At 39.3% G+C, this 3,481-nt stretch overlaps 1 protein-coding gene across 5 annotated transcripts in view; it reads left to right on the top strand.

The window, feature by feature from the left end:
• Rad9b (RAD9 checkpoint clamp component B) overlaps positions 1-3,481 on the top strand; it is a 42,954-nt gene that overhangs the window by 19,761 nt on the left and 19,712 nt on the right. The gene's annotated exons all lie outside the window — the stretch shown is intronic.

The following is a 3,481-nucleotide window of genomic DNA, read 5'->3' on the forward strand; positions in this document are numbered from 1 at the left end:
CCCTGGAACTGGAGTTACAGGTTGTTGGCTGCCATGTGGGTGCTGGGACTTGAATCTGGGTCCTCTGCAAGAGCAGCTGGAGCTCTTAACTACTGAGCCATCTCTCCAGCCTGCCCTTCATTTTTTTTTTTGTCTTTTTGAGACAGGGTCTCCCTGTAGCCCCAGCTGGCCTGGAATTCACTATGTAGACCAAGTTGGCCTGGAACTCACAAAGATCCACCTGCCTCTGCCTCCCAAGTGCTGGGATTAAAGGTGTGTGCCACCACGCCTGGCCTATCCCTTCATTTTTTTTAGACAGGGACTCTTTATGTAGCCCAGACTGACTTAGAACTCACAGTTCTCCCTCAGCCTCCCAAGTAGCTGGGATTACAGCTCTCTCTGGCATACCCAGCTCCACTTAAGGTTTTAAGGTCTGTGTTTTGTTCTTTACTGTCTTTTGTGTTTACAGTTGAGAGAAACTAAGAGGCCAGCAATCAAATTGAGATGGTCTTTGACTACATATGAAAAAAACACTTTGAATTAGAACTTTAAAATATTCCAGATGGAGTTGGGCCTGGTGCCAGATACAGATACGTTTAATTTCAGCTCTTGGGAGGCAGAGGTAGGCAGATCTCTGTGAGATCAAGGCCAGCCTGGTTTACATAGTGAGTTCCAGGTCAGCTGGGGCCACAGGGAGTCCTTGCCTTAAAAAACAAACAAAAAATTTCAGATGGTAAATATATAGGGCAACAATATGAATATTCAAGTTAGTTCTTCTAAGACTTTTCTAAAAAGGATAGAATTTTGGTAGCATGAAATGTTTTTTAAAAGATTATTCTTATTTTTTAAAGTATGTACATATGTGTAGGTCTGTGTATGGGCATGTGCACATGAGTGCCAGTGGGGAGTTACATGCAGGTGTGAGTTGCCTGACATGGGTGCTGGGAATTGAACTCAGGTCCTCTGCAATGGCAGTATGTGCTCTTCACCAGCAAGCTATCTTTACAATCCTGTAGCATGAAATATTCCTAGGCCCTTTTTGACACAACATGCTCTTTGAAATGCTTTGACCTTGGATCATTTGTTTTCCATGAGTGCAGTAAAAAGAATGTAGAGGAAGAAACTATAGTATTATTGCTGTATTGTTGTTTTGCAGAGCTGGGGGGTAGAGCCTAGTGCCTCATGCATAACATGTACATACTAGGTAAACATTCTACTATGGTACCACACCCCCAAACCAGGAACCTTATTATTTTAAGGTGAAAACTAGTAGACCCAGAATTTAAGTTGGTCAGATGACTTTTGTAGCATTTAACTAGTTTACTTTATGAATCCATTTGCTCTTCTTGACCACTGTGCAGTGTAGGTCATTATGAAGACGCTGAAGTGCAGAGGAGCCATGTGACCTGCCTGTTGTCACAGTTCATAAATAATAGCTTATGATTCTAATATAGATAGGTTGGTCTTCAAGGTATGGCTCGTTATGACAGCACTTTTATTGCTTCCCTTGGGCCTGGTCCAGCATTCTTTCTTAAAACTCAGGAGAGCATAATCTAGAAAATATATGCTTGGCCAGTGAAAGGGTCTATTTTACATTCTATCATGCTGTCTCTGAATAGAGATGGCTGTTCAGTAAACACCATCCCCGTGAGCAGTTTTCTAATGAGTAGTTATCATTATAGTTGACTGGGACCCAATTATATAATCTTGCTTTTGAGCTTCCTCTTTGCTAGAACACTAGGCATGGCATGAGCTTTCTTGTTTGAGAAGAATGCATATTTAAAGTATCTTTGGGACCTTTAAAAATATCATTTAGTGCCGGGCGTGGTGGCGCATGTCTTTAATCCCAGCACTCAGGAGGCAGAGGCAGGTGGATCTCTGTGAGTTCAAGGCCAGCCTGGTCTACATAGTGAGTTCCAGGACAGCTGGGGCTACAGGGAGACCCTGTCTCAAAAAGACCAAAAAAAAAAATCATTTATCTTTTGCTCTTACTGCATATTTTACATCCATTAAAGACAATGAAAAATACAAAAAACACAAATTAAAACAGTCACTTGAAACTCCATTCTGTAGTAGGGTGGCCTACCTTCTTCCAAGCTTCAGACTGAACATCAGAGGCAGCTTGAGTGGAGGTAATGAAGCACTAAGAAGTGACATAAAGGAATGCCATGTATGTGTAAATAGAGTCCTCTCTCTAGAGCTATGCTGTGGATGTTTACCAGAGCAGTTTTGTAGTGAAAAGCTCAAAACATGATCATATTTTCTTTTAAATGTATATTTTATAAAAGTAGAGTTATATATTAGGAAATAAATTACAGTACCTCATTTAGGAAATCATAAGCCATGACTAAGTGGGCTTTATCTCAGAAATGCAAGGTTGGTTTAATATTAAAACATCCACTAACATAAAGTACTATATTAATAAATCTAAGAAGAAATACATGGTTATCTCCATAGGTCCTAAACAAGCCCAAGGAAAAATATAATATAAAGTATTGAAAAACATAGGAATTGGTATATTTTTTCTAACATGATCAAATCTATGTATTTTACAGATACCTAAATCTAGCATCTTACTAAGAACATACTAGTGTCATTTTTACTATGGTCAAAAACAAAGTAAGAACACTCCACTACTATTTAGCATTCTACTAGAGTTGCTAGTTGATACAGTTAGAGGACTTAACCAGTCACTAGCCTCCATATCCATTATCTGTCACTTCACATTTCCTCCTAACCCAGTCCTAGGTTCCCACTCATTTTTCTGTCTTTATGGGTTGCCCAACTGGATATCTTGTATACACAGAATCATGTAACATGTGGCCTTTTGTGTCTGCATTCTTTCATTCAGCAGCTTGTTTTCAAAGTTATTCTTATAACTTATATTGTAATATTTTCTAGCACTTCATTTCTTTTCATTGGTGAAATTTTCTTTTCATAGATGTGTCACATTTTCTGTATTCATTCACCATCTGATGGATCTTTTGATTGTTTCCTTTTATGGCTCTTAGGAATAATGCTGCTATGAACAGTCATATACAAGTTTTTATGTGTATGTTTGTTTTTACTTTTCTTGGATTCAGAGAGACTTAGGAGTGAAATTGCTAAATCATATGGTATGTTTGGCCTGTAAACACAGCCTAACGTTTTCCAATGATGGGAACACCATTTTATGTTCCCCTCCAGCAATGTGCGAGGGTGCAGGTTTCTCCACTCCCTTTACAGTACTTGCTGTTGTCCATTATTGGGATATAGCCAGCCTGGTGTGTATAAAGCAGGGTCTCCTGGATTTGACTTGTGTTTCCTGAATGACTAGCGATGAGGAACATCTATGTGCATATTGTTATCTTGTACCTTCTTTGGAGAAATGTTTGTTCAGACTCCTGTCCAGTTTCCCTTGGGTGATGCCAGTTTATTACTCTCTATACCAGCCCTTTATCACATATATAATTTGCAGATATTTTCTGTGGGTTGTCATTTATTTTCATTCCCCCTCCCCCCT

This window comes from Nannospalax galili, unplaced genomic scaffold (assembly GCF_000622305.1).
Source record: "Nannospalax galili isolate Female #2095 unplaced genomic scaffold, S.galili_v1.0 scaffold218, whole genome shotgun sequence".
Classification (NCBI taxonomy): Eukaryota; Metazoa; Chordata; class Mammalia; order Rodentia; family Spalacidae; genus Nannospalax; species Nannospalax galili.